The 17,523-nt window shown below is 39.9% G+C and overlaps 1 long non-coding RNA gene across 2 annotated transcripts; it reads left to right on the plus strand.

Moving 5' to 3' along the window:
* Nucleotides 1-299: 299 nt before the first annotated feature.
* LOC140687039 (uncharacterized) lies at nt 300-17,417 on the plus strand. 2 transcript variants are annotated; one of them, XR_012061063.1, is made up of 4 exons: nt 300-561; nt 2,302-2,475; nt 10,346-10,394; nt 17,237-17,417. It is a non-coding gene; the product is annotated as an uncharacterized lncRNA (long non-coding RNA). The 2 variants fall into 2 exon arrangements; XR_012061062.1 differs by having other exon boundaries at nt 2,314-2,475.
* The last annotated feature ends 106 nt before the right edge of the window (nt 17,418-17,523 follow it).

The raw sequence follows: 17,523 nt of genomic DNA on the forward strand, positions 1-17,523 counted from the left end.
ACTAGGACCCCAACTCAGCCAGATTTCACTACCTAAGAGAAGAATTTCTTCTTTTATACCCCCAGATGTGCTGAGCCATTTTCACCTTTGCTGGGTTTGGCTGCTCAGAATCCACCTCTCCCCGATGCAGTTTTGTCTATCCTGTATTTTAGCTGGCAACCCCACTTTAGGGAAAAGCTGCCCCCCCCACCTCTCCCCTACACACACACAGTGGTTCCAGGTGACCTCACATTGCTCTCCCTTGGCCACTGTGATGACTGATTCAGGGATGTCACAAGCGCGTGAGACTCCACCTCAGCTAATGAGATATAGAGAAGTCCTTCTTGGAACCTTCTAAGAAACACAGTTCTTTGCCCTCCTGTGGCTGCTACTGAAAGTTGTGCTGTCTTCCCCTGCAGGGCGTACACAAGGAAGCACAGGGCCCCTAGAAGCTGCTTGCAGCCATCTGATGACCACATGAGGCATAATGAAAACGGAGAAGAGAAGGAAGAGACAAAACAATGGCATCAATGAACCTCTGGCTCCAGCCTGACCTGAAGACTCACCTCTGTGACTTCTCAGGTACATGAGTTGATAAAAGCCTCACTGTTTTAGCCAGTTTGAGACAGTTTTCTGTTACCTGCCTATGGCCAAAGCCAAAATCACTGAATTTTCAAGGCAGCTCTTAACGCCCTCAGTAAGTTTCTATGTCCTCTACGAGTCAAAAAGTTTAAACATATCAAGGTCAAGGGACCCACTAGGAGAATTTCAATGCAACAAAAAAAAGTAGAATGCAAATACCTCACCACTTCCCAGCCTCAGCCCTCACCTCTGGCCACTTCTATCTCTTTGGATCCCTTCAGGCATTTACCTGCATTCATCACATGCTAATTATGTTCAAGCAAGTGCCTACAGAATGAACAATATTGTCTCTACTTTCTAGAAGCTTGAAAATAACTATAGAAGGTATGTAGGTAAAGTATTAAAAAAATTAAATAATTATAAAGTATTAATATAGTGGATTTCCCCCTAAATTCCCTTTAATTTTAAGCCTAACTTTTTTACAATTTCAACTTTGATTTAAAATAACTTCATGATAAATTATCAGTGTATTAACAGTAAGTGCCACAGTACGGTATACAATCTAATAAAATAATATCTGTGAAACCTTTTGTGCAGCACAGTGCACCCTGCACCCATGTAATGTTTTGTAGACAATAATAGCCAAGAATGATTGGACATCTACTGTATGTCACGTGCTGGTTGTGCCGAGCACTTTGTACACATTAGCTCAATCTCCACCACAAATTATCATTCCCGTTTTATAGATGAGAATGCCAAGGCACAGAGGATGTAATTGATTTTCCCCGGAACACAGTGAGAGAGCAAATTGAACTCAGGCCATCCGACTTCAAATCCTGGGTCTCTCACTACTGTATTATTCTGTTAAAAAGATTCCATAACATACAGTAGGCAGAATAACAATCCCACAAAGATGTCCATATTCTACACACCCAAAGGGGGATTAAGGTTGCTGATGGGATTAAGGTTATCCATCAGTTGACTTTAAGATGTAAAGATTAGTCTGGATTATCCAGTTGGACCCAAAGTAATCATAGCAATGACAAAAGCAGAAGTCAGACAGATAAAACGTGAGGAAAAACCGGCCATTGCTGGCTGTGAAGAGGAAGGAAGGGGCCATGAGCCAGGGAGTGAGGGCAGCTTCTAGAAGCTGGAAGAGGTGAGAAAGCAGTTTCGCCCTTACGGCCACCAGAAAGGAACACAAGACTGCCTGCAAGTTGATTTTAGCCCAGTAATACCCATTTTTGAACTCTGATCTGCCAAACTGAAAACTAATGAACTTGTTTTGTTTACAGTCACTAAGTTTGTGGCAGTTAGTTACAGCAGCAACGGAAAACTGGTCTACAGAGTGTGAATGCATTTTCACACCATTTAGGTAATAAGATGAGTAAGAGAAACTGTCCCCAAGACACCATTTTCAAAAGTGATTTGAAATCCAGCCCCATGGGAAAAGCAGCACTGGCTTGGAGACACCAGAGTCTGGTTTGCACTGATTAGTAACTAAATGACCTTGGGCAAGTTACCAAGCTCTCTGAGCTTTCCTCTCTGTAAATCAGGGATTATTACTTCTCGTGGGGCTGGAGTAAGGGCAGAAAGGGAGAGTTTCCAGAAAGGAGCTAACACAGTGTGGAGCGCTCACAGGAGAGTTTCCTGTCCCTTTCTTCTTATACGCCCCCCCATGGAACACTAAGAAAGAAACGCGGTCTTCTTAGGAAAAAGCTGTATTTTATGAATATTAAGGATATCAAATAGGGACTTCCGGGCAAGATGGCGGAGTAGAAGGACGCTTGTATGTCACCCTCTCCCACAAATACACCAAGACCCACATCTACAGACCCACTCAGCCAACCAGAGCACCTGCGGAACTCCAACAGATCATCGCCCTCTTCAAAAGATAAAGACGCCAAAAATCTGGTAGGAGAAAAGGGAAAAAGAAAGAACAAAAGGCAAAGCAGCCCGGGATGGGTCCCGCGGGGAGGGAGCGGCAAAGGAGGACTAGCGCTCGCTCGCTGGGTCTCCCCTCTCCAATTGAGGGGCCAGCGGGATGGAGGGGGAGCCTCCAGGGCTCGGATCTGTACAGAGCAGCCCTTGTCTGACAGAACTGAGTTAAACGGGCACAGAGCGTCCCCCCGACACCCAGCCTGAGATGCGGGCCGGCAGCGGCGGGCAGGGCCAGGCTGCACAAGCCGGGCAGAGGACGGGGGCGGCTGCACGGAGGCAGCTCCGGGGGACTGCAAGGGGCTGGGCGCTGGGGCTGTGGGTGTACAGGACAGAACAACCTGGGCCCTCCGTAAAACAGCAAGGTTGATGTGCTCTGCGGGGAAGGGTGCATACCCCCGTCTCTGAAAACCCGCAGAAACTTTTCAGGGGAAGAGGGGCAGGGCCCAGGCAGAGCCGCCATATTCTCCGGCGCTTAACACCCAGGCGGGGGCAGAGGCGAAACCTGCGTCTGCACCGAAGGGCTTAGCAGCCTCAAGGGCCAGACTGAGACGGGCCTACAGCCCTGGGCAGACAGGCTCCTTCCATTCTGGTCCCCCAGAGAACTTGCTCCACAAAGACAAACAAGCAGCTGGGTCTTGGCTCGGAGCAGGGACGAGGCTGCCCCTCGGTCTTCCCCGAGCCCACCCGCGGAGCGCGACCAGGGCGGAGCGCCGACCGGGGCGGAGCGCGACCAGGGCGGAGCGCCGACCGGGGCGGAGCGCGACCAGGGCGGAGCGCCGACCGGGGCGGAGCGCGACCAGGGCGGAGCGCCGACCGGGGCGGAGCGCGACCAGGGCGGAGCGCCGACCGGGGCGGAGCGCGACCAGGGCGGAGCGCCGACCGGGGCGGAGCGCGACCAGGGCGGAGCGCCGGCGCAGAGCGCGCAGCCGCACAGAGCAGCGGAGTTACTGGCGGCGCAGGCAGGGGGAGAGCGGCCCCCCGCCTGTCGGGCAGGAACACAACCCCTGACCGAGGTGCTGGGAGGGGGCACGACCCGCCCTCCTGCCTGGCCAGTCTGCAACATCTGACTGCGGCATCCGGAGGGGCAGTGACCCGCCCGCCCGCAGCAGAGGAGAGCTGCATCTGACCCCGTGTTAGGAGGAGGCGCGATCTGCTTGCCGACAGGTGCTGGGAGCAGCACAGAAGAGGGCGCCAAGGGAGGGCCTATGAAAACAAGCTGAGCTTCCAAAACAGGACGAAGACAGAAGGACATCACATTAAAAGCACACACACTCCAGGAGAACACTGACAAACCCCCCCCTTTTTTTTTTTGTTTTGTTTTTGTTTTTTTGTTTTGTTTTTTGTTTTTGTTTTGTTTTGTTTTTTAATCTGTTTTTACCTGTTCTATTTTCAATTACTCTCAATTTTTACTTCTTAATTCATTTCTATTTCTCTTGGGTTTTGATGTCCTGTTATTGATTAGACACAGGCTTCAAACACATATATTCATCTCCCCACCCCCCTTTTTTTTTTAAAGGTTTTAAAAGGATGTCTCCACCCGATTAATACTCTGCTTCAACCCGCTCTTCTATTATTCATTATACATTGTTTTCAAACCCTCTTTCTCCCTTCTTTTAAAAATCTTTCTCTCTCTCTCTTATTCTTTTCTCTTTTTTTTCTTTTTTTCTTTTTTTTTCTCCTAAGTTGTATTCCTAAATAGGCATTAGATAGATAAAATCCTTAAGATCCAAAATAGACAACTGATACTCCATAAACCACAGTGCCAGAGAGGTATGAGCAAGATGAAGAAGCAGAGAAAGCTTTCCCAATTAAAAGAACAAGAGGAATCCCCTGAAAGAAAGCTCAATGAAATAGACATCAATAGCCTACTAGATCAAGATTTCAAAAAAGGAGTGATCAAATTGCTGAAGGAATTAAAAGAGATAATGCTTAGAGAAATAAAATATGTCAAAAATGAAACTGAAGCTATAAAGAAGAGCCAAGCAAAATGGGAAAACTCATTGACAGAGATGAGGAATGATCTAACAGCTGTGCAAAGCCGACTAGTTAATGCAGAGGAACGAATTAGTGATCTAGAAGACAGGGCAACAGAAAGCACCCATTCAGAAGAACTACAAGATAAGCAAATAAAAAATAATGATAATAGCATAAGGGACCTTTGGGATAATATAAAGCGTCCCAATCTTCACATAATAGGGGTCCCAGAGGGGAAGAAGGATCAAAGGGAATTGAAAAGGTTTTTGAAGAAATCATGACTGAAAACTTCCCAAACTTAAAGAAGGAATCAGATATCCAAGTACAGGAAGCTCAGAGGGTCCCAAACAGGAAGAACCCAAATAGACCCACACCAAGACATATCATAATCAAGATGGCCAGAGTCAAGGATAAAGAAATGATTCTAAAGGCAGCAAGAGAAAAGCAAAGAGTGAACTACAAGGGAACCCCCATAAGGCTCTCAGCTGATTTCTCTACACAAACACTACAGGCCAGAAGGGAGTGGCAAGATATATTCAAAGCCCTGAATGAAAAAAAGATGCAGCCTAGGATACTTTATCCAGCAAGGCTATCCTTTAGGATAGAAGGAGAAATAAAGAGTTTCACAGACAAAAAAAAGCTGCAGGAGTTTAGCAACACTAAACCCATGCTAAAAGAAATATTGAAAGGGCTATTCTAAATAGAAAAGCAGCAGGATGCTACAGAAATGAGAAACGTACAACTGGAAAGGTGATAACTCATGAATTACAAATAAAGAAAACACGAAATTACAGAAGAAGACATACAAATCACTGAGAGTGGGAGAGGGAGGCAGGGAAATATAGAATTTTTTTTCTTTCTTTTTAAAAATTTTTTTAACAGTAGGATGGGTTTGAGATCATGTTATTATCAGTTTATTAAAAACGGGTATAGGTTAATAGATTTACAAAAAAGGGTAACCACAAGTCAAAAATTTACAAGGGAGTCACAAAAATTAAATAAAATCCATGATAATACAAAGGAAAATTACCAAACCACAAAAGGAAGAAGAAAGGAACAAAGAGGATATACAAATTCAACTGCAAAGATAAGTTCAAAATGGCAATAAACACACATCTATCATTAATTACTGTAAATGTTAATGGACTAAATGCTCCAGTCAAAAGACATAGAGTGGCAGAGTGGATAATAAAGCAAGAACTTTCAATATGCTGCATACAAGAGACCCACTTTAGGGAGAAGGACACATATAGATTGAGAGTGAAAGGATGGAAAAGGATATTCCATGCAAATGGAAAAGCCAAAAAAGCAGGTGTTGCAGTACTGATTTCAGACAAAATAGACTTTAAAACAAAGGCCATAAAGAAAGATAAAGAAGGACATTTTATAATGATTAAAGGAGTGATACAAGATGAAGATATTACACTCGTTAATATATATGCACCCAATATAGGAGCACCTAAGTACATACAAGAATTACTAACAGAGATAAAGGGGGATATTGATGGGAATACAATCATAGTTGGAGATTTTAACACTGCATTAACATCACTAGACAGATCTTCCAGACAGAAAATAAACAAGGCAACAGAGAAATTAAATACTACAATAGAAAAACTAGATTTGGTGGATATTTTCAGAGCTTTACACCCCCAAAAAATAGAATATACATTCTTTTCAAGTGCACATGGAACATTTTCCAGGATCGATCATGTACTTAGACACAAAAGAAACCTCAACAAATTTAAGAAGATAGAAATTATCTCAAGCATCTTTACTGACCACAATGCCATGAAACTGGAAATCAACAACAGAGAAACAAAGGAGAAAAAAAGAAAAGCATGGAGATTAAACAATATGTTATTGAAAAAACAATGGATCAATGAGGAAATCAAAGCTGAAATTAAAAAATACCTTGAGACAAATGATAATGAAAGCACAACCACTCAAAACCTATGGGACACAGCAAAGGCAGTGCTAAGAGGGAAGTTTATAGCGATACAGGCCTTCCTCAAAAAAGAAGAACAATCTCAAATAAACAAGTTAACCCACCACCTAAATAAATTAGAAAAAGAAGAACAAAAAGCCCCAAAAAGCAGCAGGAGGAAGGAAATAATAAAGATCAGAGAGGAATTAAATACAATAGAGATTAACAAGACCATAGAAAAAATCAACCAAACCAAAAGCTGGTTTTTTGAAAAAGTAAACAAAATCGACAAACCTCTGGCCAAACTCACAAAGAAGAAAAAAGAGAGAGCACAAATTAGCAAAATAAGAAAGGAAAATGGAGAAATTACAACAAACAAAATAGAAATACAGAATATCATACGAGAATATTATGAAAAACTATATGGAACCAAACTGGATAACCTAGAGGAGATGGACAAGTTTCTGGAAACATACTGTCCACCAAAACTGAATCAAGAAGAAACTGAACACTTGAACAATCCGATCACTAGAAAGGAAATAGAAATAGCAGTTAAAAACCTCCCTACAAATAAAAGTCCAGGACCGGACGGCTTCACCGTGGAATTCTACCAAACATACAAAGAAGAACTCATACCAGTCCTTCTCAAACTCTTCCAGACGATTGAAAAGGAGGGAATACTCCCAAACTCATTCTATGAAGCCACCATCACCCTGATACCAAAACCAGGCAAAGACACTACAAAAAAAGAGAATTATAGGCCAATATCACTGATGAACATAGACGCCAAAATCGTCACCAAAATTTTAGCAAATAGAATCCAACAACACATAAAAAAGATTATACATCATGACCAAGTGGGGTTCATCCCAGGGACACAAGGCTGGTTCAACATACGCAAATCAATCAATGTAATACATCACATCAACAAGAGAAAGGACAAAAACCACATGATCATCTCAATCGATGCAGAAAAAGCATTTGATAAAATTCAACACCCATTTATGATAAAAACTCTCGCCAAAGTGGGTATAGAGGGAACATATCTCAACATAATAAAAGCTATATATGACAAACCTATAGCCAGCATAGTTCTCAACGGTGAAAAACTCAAAAGCTTCCCACTAAAATCTGGGACAAGACAAGGATGCCCACTATCACCACTCCTATTCAATATAGTCCTGGAAGTCCTAGCCACAGCAATCAGGCAAGAGAAAGAAATAAAAGGGATCCAAATTGGAAAAGAAGAGGTAAAAGTGTCATTATATGCTGACGACATGTTACTATATATAGAAAACCCTAAAAGGTCCACAAAAAAGCTACTAGAGCTGATCAAAGAATTCAGCAAGGTAGCAGGTTACAAAATTAATGTTCAAAAATCAGTTGCCTTTCTTTACACTAACGATAAATCAACAGAAAAAGAAAGTAAAGAAACAATCCCCTTTAAAATAGCACCCAAAGTAATAAAATATCTGGGAATAAATCTAACCAAGGAGGCGAAAGAATTATACACAGAAAACTATAAACCATTGATGAAGGAAATTAAAGAAGACTTTAAAAAATGGAAAGATATTCCATGCTCTTGGATTGGAAGAATCAATATCGTTAAAATGGTCACACTGCCCAAGGCAATCTACAGATTTAATGCAATCCCTATCCAATTACCCAGGACATATTTCACAGAACTAGAACAAATCATAATAAAATTTATATGGAACCATCAAAGACCTAGAATTGCTAAAGCATTACTGAAGAGAAAGAAAGAGGCTGGAGGAATAACTCTCCCAGACTTCAGACAATACTATAGAGCTACAGTCATCAAGACAGCATGGTATTGGTACCAAAACTGACATATAGACCAATGGAACAGAATAGAGAGCCCAGAAATGAACCCACAAACTTTTGGTCAACTCATCTTTGACAAAGGAGGCAAGAATATACAATGGAATAAAGACAGTCTCTTCAGCAAATGGTGTTGGGAAAACTGGACAGCAGCATGTAAAACAATGAAGCTAGAACACACCCATACACCATATACAAAAATCAACTCAAAATGGATTAAAGACTTAAACATAAGACAAGATACAATAAACCTCCTAGAGGAAAACATAGGCAAAACATTATCCGACATACATTTCAAAAATTTTCTCCTAGAAGAAATAAAAGCAAGAATAAACAAATGGGACCTAATGAAACTTACAAGCTTCTGCAGAGCAAAGGAAACCAGAAATAAAACAAGAAGAAAACCTACGGAATGGGAGAAAATTTTTGCAAGTGAAACCGACAAAGGCTTGATCTCCAAAATACATAAGCAGCTCATACGACTCAATAAGAAAAAAATAAACAACCCAATCCAAAAATGGGCAGAAGACCTAAACAAGCAACTCTCCAAGGAAGACATACAAATGATCAAAAAGCACATGAAAAAATGCTCAATATCACTAATTATCAGAGAAATGCAAATCAAAACTACAATGAGGTATCACCTCACACCAGTCAGAATGGCCGTCATTCAAAAATCCACAAATGACAAATGCTGGAGAGGCTGTGGAGAAAGGGGAACCCTCCTACACTGCTGGTGGGAATGCAGTTTGGTGCAGCCACTATGGAAAACAGTGTGGAGATTCCTCAAAAGACTAGGAATAGACTTACCATATGACCCAGGAATCCCACTCCTGGGCTTGTACCCAGAAGGAAATCTACTTCAGGATGACACCTGCACTCCAATGTTCATAGCAGCACTATTTACAATAGCCAAAACATGGAAACAGTGTAAATGTCCATCAACAGGTGACTGGATAAAGAAGAGGTGGTATATTTATACAATGGAATACTACTCAGCCATAAAAACCGACAACATAATGCCATTTGCAGCAACATGGATGCTCCTGGAGAATGTCATTCTAAGTGAAGTAGGCCAGAAAGAGAAAGAAAAATACCATATGAGATCGCTCATATGTGGAATCTAAAAAACAAAAACAAACAAACAAACAAAAACAAAGCATAAATACAGGACAGAAATAGACTCATGGACAGAGAATACAGACTTGTGGTTACCAGGGGGGTAGAGGGTGGGAAGGGATAGACTGGGATTTCAAAATTGTAGAATAGATAAACAAGATTACACTGTATAGCACAGGGAAATATACACAAAATGTTATGATAAATCACAGAGAAAAAAATGTGACAATGAGTGTGTATATGTCCATGAATGACTGAAAAATTGTGCTGAACACTGGAATTTGACACAACACTGTAAAATGATTATGAATCAATAAAAAATGTAAAAAAAAAAGATATCAAATAATTAGAACATCAGTGTAACTTATTAAATGGAAATGATGTGAATTTTTAAAAAGACATCAACATACCTAAAATTCTAAGGCAATACATTCCTTATCCTAGGAGTCATTCTAGAGCTTCGATCTCTCTCTCCTCTCCATTTCTGTCTGTCTGTCTGTCTGTCTGTCTGTCTCTCTTTTGCTATACAGGGATCAAGTTAAAGTAAAATAGTTCAACAAAAAAGAAGGCTGTCAACAGATTGATTTACATCCATTTTGCTGAGTGAATAACCAGCACTGCTTCTGTTACAGGCTATATTATGTATACACAATATTGAGATACATAGATATATTCTCAAGAGGAATATATATTTTAAAACAGCCTTCTCTGGGGCCTCAGAGCAGATCTGCATATCAAGGTTTTACCCCTTCCCCCAGTGACCATTTGTCTGAGGGAGGCATTCAATTAGACTGCCAGAGCAAATTGATTCAGTATTGACCAGGAGAGGCTTCTCGCTTGAAAGACATATTACACCAAGGTGGCGGTGTCACTGCCACCAGTCAATACTCCAAGTGCAAGGGCCCAGATGATTCAGGCATATGAAATGAGGAAGGGCCTCCCAGGCATTTGGAACAGAAAAGCCTCCTCTCTCTCTTACAGAATAGACAGCGTGGGAGTGAGAAGCCCGGTAACATGTGTTTTCGTAAAGGTAGGTAACTGATTCCCCGTCTCTGCCAGTGGGAAGGGAAGGTGGAAAATGGAAATTTGGGAATAAGGCAAAGATTTCTTGACCTCAAGAGCCAAAACTGGAATTTGGGGTTTCAGCAATCTTCTCTCTCGAGATCACTGCCTTTTAGAGAAATACCGCTGCTCTTTTCAAGTACTGTTTCCTCTCCTCCATCTGTGGACCGCAGCCATTAAGCCCAGGTCTGGCAAGTGTATGGAAGCTCTCTCTTCACAATCTCCACACAGTATGCTTATCTTTATAAACAAAAGATAGACACTCAGTTGTTTTAGACAAGAAATTGAGTCCCTTTACATCTAGACCATCAAAAGGCACTTACACCCAGTCAGACTGAGATAAATGCTAATCAATGCTAAGTACGCTCTATTTAATATAAAACTGGTACTCGGATTAAAGGGCAGGGAGGACCCGGGTTTGTGGTGTCCGACGCTGCCTTTTAATCTTTATTATTTCTCAAATGATGGCTTTGATTTGTTGAAATGTTTTATAGCCTTGAATATCTGACAGAATAAATTAAACCCTTTCTAAGAGCCTTCCCTTGATTATCCCAAGTACCCACTATCGATAAGATTGTCCTCTACATCCAGCTTGAAAAAAATCATAAAATTGGCTCCATTAAAATAATTAGGACCCCCTACCTTCATTTTAAGATTTAGCCTCTACATATTTACAGCACTGCTATTTTATTTATGTTTTCACACCCTTGGAACAGGGTGACCGTTTCTATTGTGTGGCACACATATTATTTAAGACATGTAGTTTCCAAATGTCACTGGTGAAAACTGAAATCCATTATCATTTCCTCCCAGAAATGAAGCCCATCATGCTGTGCACTTGCAGAAAAGAATAAAGAGACTTAAACCAGAATCTGCATAATCCCAGGTAGAGGCAGAAGCAGCAGCACAAGAAGGGGAAAAAAATAAAAAGGAATCATCTCTGATATGCAAACTCTGGGGAAAAAATGGCATATATTACAAATCAGGCCATGTGAATGCAGAGGACCCAAGAATATGCTTAAATAAGTACACACGTTGTAATGAATCTGTTCAAGGCATTGATGATCATTTCCTAAGCTGTTTCCACAAATTTCCTCAGATGCATATATGCACAATTCTGCAGTTAAAATACAGCTGCCCTTCCTTCTATTTTCATCTTGGAAGACAATGTCAGATACAATTAAAAATATTGTCTTCAACCCTATCCAAAAAGATCCTCCTCACAGAATACTTCTTTCACGTGTTATTTCCAAGTAAATTTCTAATATCATTCATATGCCTGGATGAAAAAATATTTATCATATTAAGTGAAAGAGGAAAACAGGGGAATAAGGAGGTGACTGAACACATGCCCAAGGTGGAGGGGGAAACGTCCTATATTTTCTAGAACGCTGCTCAAACCAAAAGGATAGAAGGGGAAATGTTGCGCAGACTCCGTTTCTTCTAACAATAGCTCATTTTCAAAAATGGAACTCAGTAAACTGTTAGCCACTAAAATGATAACCATGAAGATTATGTAAAAAACACAGAAAAGCACCTACAAAATGTAAGAGCAGAAGAAAACATGGAATTGTCTATTCTATTGTTGCCACCCTGAGGATCTATATAGGGGTAATTATTTATACCTACAGAGAAAAGATCATAAACAAGATCATAAAATATACACACATATGACAATAGTAATCACTTTTGTGTAGGAGAGTGGTAGCAGTTAAGGATGGATTTTTTTCCTTACTCTTTATAGGTCATTTCTAATATTTTTACAATGAACATATATTGCTTTTTAGTTTAATTTAATTTTTTTTAATTTTTAAGAGCCAACAAGCTGAAACCCTCCCTAAACCCTAACTCCAACTTCTTTGTAGGGAAAATTATTTTCTCAAAGCATTGAATTCACAAGACTAGGAGAAAATACTACTGTTTGGGGCTCAGTATCTCTGCTACCCAGTACCTGTTCAAAATGAATTTCTTAAATTGGAAAAGGCTATACCTGCTGGGAGAACTTGGGAAGAATGAGTAAGGCAACCCAAGAAGGAAAGTACCAGGTATAGTTGTGAGCTTTCCTGGATGTTTACTCATAGCACTGATGAAGTTCAGAACAACCTACCCCCAAATACGGCATATTGAACATTTTAAGTTGAAAAAATTTGAGAAGTAGCACATGCAGAAAGGACTTTCTGAACTTCCCCCGAAGTAGGTCACAACACCCTCATGGGAGAGGGGCCCTCCCTATGCTGGGAGGAAAGGGACATTCTTATCTCCAAGATGGAGGTACGCTGAAAGGAATCTGAACAGGCCATGCTCTTTCCCCCAGCATAGCCCATACTGTTGTCTTATCACATTTTCCCATGACTTTTCACTCTTCATCAAACCTAGAGTGAAAACACTCTGGTTTAACTATTTCTTTAAGACTTTTTTTCCTTATCAAGACTCTTGTATCATGTAAAAATTACATTAATATATTTGATATGTTTTCCTCTTGTTATTCTGTCTTGTTATAGGGGCCCCAGACAAGAACTTAGAAGGGCAGAAGTGAGACAGGAGGGAAGGGGGTACCGCACAACCATTAAAAGAATGACACAGCAATTGAGGATATGACATAAACTGGTTAGAACCAACTTGGCCCAAGATGGCAGAAGATATGACTTCCAGTAGACCTTGAGCTTCATTGTACATTCACTGTAATTCATTAGCATACTAAATGACACACCCACAGGTGCAGTGACAGTTCCAAGGCTAACCATAGAAGGTCAAAAAGTGGGCAGTGGCCGATTTCCTGGCAATCCCCACCCCTCCCCCAAAGTAGTTGGGATAATCCTCCCACTTGACAGCATATGAAGTTACAGAACCCATAAAAACTAACCACCCCATAACTTCTAGTCGCTCTCTCTTGCCTTCTGAGACGGCCTGCACTCTGTCTATGGAGTGTGTATCTCCCTGAATAAATCTATTTTTATTCGACTACAGCTCACTCTTGAATTCCTTCCCATGGGAAGCCAAGGATCCTCACTAGGCAGGGTGCGTCCCAGAGACTTGCAAGAGACCTGGGACAACACCATCTTCTCATACCCTCTTCTCCTGCAACAGAAGGAAATGATACTTTCCCCCCCCCCATAGCATCATGAAAAAAAACTATATTAGCATACCATGTTAAGTCCAAATCAGTTCAGAAAAATATCTAAGTAATAGTAGAAGGAGCTCATTCCTTCCCTCACCACAGCATCCCTCAGCACGGGTCTACATCAGCTTAAAGTGAGCTGCTTTCCTTCCAATAAAGTGTTCCAAAGCAAGGAGAGGCAGGAGGTAATACTGGAAGCTTTATTAACATCTGAATAAATGTGAGTGGATAGGCTACTCACAAAGCTGAAAAATTAATAATAATTGATTAGGCCAGGCACCACAGGATACCACGTTCATCTGCTCTTGTGAAGTTCTCTCAGTGTTCGTACCCTTTGCACTGTTCCCTTGATAACAAAGACAAGAATCTCTTCAACAGAGACTGTCAGCTGTGACAAAATCAGGGATGATTTCTCACTTGGCAAGTGTCTTTTAGAAAATAATCATAGTAAAAGAAAGCATGTTTGATGTTTAGGGGGGAAAAATGTAGCATTCTTGTTTAAGTATCTACACATAAATTAACCAAATAGTCACAAAGAATCAGTAACACTAAAATGAACAATACTGATATATAAACAAGATGCGAAAAATCATAGACATCTGATAACCAAATTCTCAACCCTGTGTGTCTACAGCATCGACTGAATATTCAAAAACGTGAACTAAATACCTGAGCATGTGATGGTAAAAATGATAGACACTCTAAGCAAAGCCAGTTGATACTTTTCCATGGATAATTTGCAGAATGGAAAAAATACTTTTGGAGAAGGGTGAAAACACATAGCTTGTTATGTATTTATTTACTAAAATTAAAATGAAGGACAACCAACATACGAAACTACCTAATCCTGATTTTTGCAATACAGTTTCAGTAGAGGCAGCGGGCTCACCAAACATTCTACCAGATCCTCAACACAAAAAAAAAGCAGCCCCATCCCTGGGTCTCTACTTAAAGGAAAGTGTCTCGAATCACAGCAGGCTTTGCACGAGCCACTGTTGTGTGAAACCAGCTAGGATTCGGTGATTGGGCGTTCCCATAGCTGGATCTAGCCTGCTCTGACTACAATAGTCAGCTCTGACTTTTCTTTGCTTTGATCAACATTAACTTTTCTTCTGCTCTGCCATAAAACTGATAATTCAAAAAGTGAATAATGCTGATTTTTAATAAATATGAGAAGCAGCAAGGGCTATCTTAAATATTTAAAATTTTAATACACATCATATCAATTGATATTAATTGGTGTCCCATGGTTAAAAAAAAAAGTTTCATCATTAAGTAAGGTTTGGAAATAGAGATATCCCTTCCAGGAGATTTAAAATGTAAAGTCATATGTTAAAGGCTCTGAAAAGTTCTACAACAAAGAAATAGGTGTAACTTTGCTCAATCCAGCATTTTTCAAGTGAATGAACAATATTTCTGTGAAAAAGAGCTTAGGAAATGATACATTCTATCCCCCCACCACCCAAAAAGAACTGGTTTGCACACTAATAAAATCTGCCTCCAGTTATGTTTGAAATTTATTTGATTTTCTCAAGTAAATATCACCTGGTGAGTAAAGAGAGATAGTCAAGATCTTTGACAACAGTATATCCCAGACATCTGTCAATCAGAATGGCCTCTGGGTCCTAAAGACCCTTTATTGTGCCAGGCTGGATTCTTCAATAAATCCTTTAATTGCTGGATCATAGGGAGGTCCACGATGCTGAGGGCAGTAGAAAGGGTAGGTACTCAGAGCAGCGGCCATATACCAACTGGTACAGTTGATATTTTACATCCAGTACTAACAAAATAGCAATTCTACCTAAGAGTTAAGTGATAGATAAATTATTTGCTTTAAGATTATGATTTGAACATTTCTTCATTTTCACTTGCCTAAAAGGCTTAAGTCTTGCTTAATCATTTGCTTCTGAAAACCTTTTATTTTTCAGTGGGTAGTCAAAAAATTTAACAGGTGTTGAAGTCCACAAAATGTTTAATAGGCATCTATCATGTGACAGGCACCATGGTAGGTGTTTTCATAAAATTAAACCAGAAAACATATTTTTCTGTAGTCTAGGACACAATAACACATTTAACTGATACATACTTGCAGACTTAAATATTTGACAATGCAATAGTCTAACCGGGTATTTGACAAAAGTAGTTCAAAAAAATATTTTAAGTCTGTTTTGTTGTATTGAAACTAAAGACATAGTATGAAGGCCTATCTAGTATACTTTTCCTTGTATAAAAAACTGTTCGGTTTTGTTGAAAGAGTATCTGAAAATAAATCTTATTTTGTAGGTAAAAGAGGTTTATGGAAAGAATATTGTTAAAGGTTATGCTACTGATAAAAAAAGACATGTGCCAGAGGATTCTTTAGAAATTGATTCTCCTTACCACCTGGCATCAACTTGTGGAACTCTGTTTTCAATAAGAAGCATTCTTTTTTTAATTTGGAAACGTTCTGGAACATTATAACATGTATTTGGAATGGAGTGAAGCAGGAGTCAATTCAACTAATCTTTCGCATCTCCTTGACAGCCAAAAATTCATATCTATCTACCAACAAGATATTTTAAGCCCTGTTTTGGATCTAAACATCTAAGAAAATGAAACATTCATATGATGTTTCAGGACACTGTTTTAAACAGAGTCCTTTGAGTGGCTGAGCTGATCAGTAATGACCCAAAATATTTCTCAAAAATCTCAGCCACTATCAAATTTAATTTATGTAAAAGAAGAACATGACAGCACTGATCCAAGAATCAGTTTTGGCTTTGACAAAAAGCTGTTGTCAGTGTTTACTTCTATATCCTTTAAAAGGAAGGCAGAGACTTGAGGCATTATTCCAGAGAAAGGTGAGTCCTGGATTTTACCAAATAGGAACTCACCATCTTCCTCCATGCTTCCTCTTAATTCTTCTTTATTTCATTCCTTACATTCTAATAAAATTCTCATTTATTTTTCACTCAAATGCCCTTAACAAACAAGGGACAAACCCACTCGTAATGGCTGAATAGTTCCATCATCATTTATTAATTCTGAGTTTGTTGGGAGCTTTATTCCGCTTGGGTTATCCCAGTTTATGTCTCCTTGGTCCAAAGTACAAGCCCAGATTCTGTCATCATAAAAGATGATGAAAAAGTTCTTAATCAGTTCTTGTGGGATAAGCTACTCAGATCTGTTGTTTTGCCAGGGTCTGTAATCTTTTCTGTTTAAATTACAACTCAGAGTTCAGGAAGTGTTTTCAGATTAAACAGAATTAGATTTAAAATTCTGACTCGGGGGCACATCCCTGACATAATTAGCAGTTTAAATCAATATGGACCCCTATTGTTAGGTGATTACTGAGATAATCCTCAGCTCTAACGCAATATGCGGGGTGAGTAGTTCCCATTTATGTAATTTATACGCTATTGTAAATTCTTTGCCTTCAAATGAATTTCTTTAATATAGTACTTCTTTATATCCTTTTAAAAGTGTCAAGGAAACATAGTGTACCTATTTATATAAGAAATCTATAGTTCCATCACCATTTATTAATTCTACATTTGCTGGGAGGAACTGGGATGTTAAGATAAATTGAATTTCTTATTGACTGAGAAGAAACCAGAAGATAATTGGTTAATACCTTGGAAACCTTTCTAAAATGTACATTTACTTCCAGTTAAACATGATACATTGAACACCTTCTGATACTCCACTTTCAGGAAAGACCTTCCAAAAACAGAAGACAGAAACAAAATATTGGAGGATGGAGAGTAGACAAGCAAGTGATCCTGACTTCACAGACCTGAGAAAATTTAATCTTAAAACAGCAGTGAAAGAAACCAGGAAACCAACCAACTTTACTTCCTCAGAATGATTAAAAGACTCAGCAGAGTAACCGTATACCTCCAAAAGAGTGGGTAATTGGGCAGGGGTGAAAACAGGACGACTGACTGGGCACCTGTGTAAGACTGCTCTAGATATTCCCCCACACCTGCAGAGAACTCCA

This window comes from Vicugna pacos, chromosome 2 (assembly GCF_048564905.1).
Source record: "Vicugna pacos chromosome 2, VicPac4, whole genome shotgun sequence".
Classification (NCBI taxonomy): Eukaryota; Metazoa; Chordata; class Mammalia; order Artiodactyla; family Camelidae; genus Vicugna; species Vicugna pacos.